Raw genomic sequence first — 231 nt, 5'->3', positions numbered from 1 at the left:
GAGCCGGAGGGCGGCGCACCCCAGGGGGGAAGGTGGCTGCGGCTGGGCGCCGGGACGCGGCGTTTGCGGGGCTGGGCTCGGCTGCCGGCGGCTGGGGTCCCGGGAAGACGCGCGGCCCGCGGAGGGGCGGAACTGCTGCCTCGGGAGCCTCCGGCGCGGCGGCTGCAAACGCGCCTCGCTCGCCCGAGCCCGGAGCAGCTGCGGCCTTTGTGCGTCTGCAGCGGGCTCGGC

Source organism: Gopherus evgoodei, chromosome 13, assembly GCF_007399415.2.
Source record: "Gopherus evgoodei ecotype Sinaloan lineage chromosome 13, rGopEvg1_v1.p, whole genome shotgun sequence".
Classification (NCBI taxonomy): domain Eukaryota; kingdom Metazoa; phylum Chordata; order Testudines; family Testudinidae; genus Gopherus; species Gopherus evgoodei.
Note: the sequence above shows the minus strand (reverse complement) of the source record.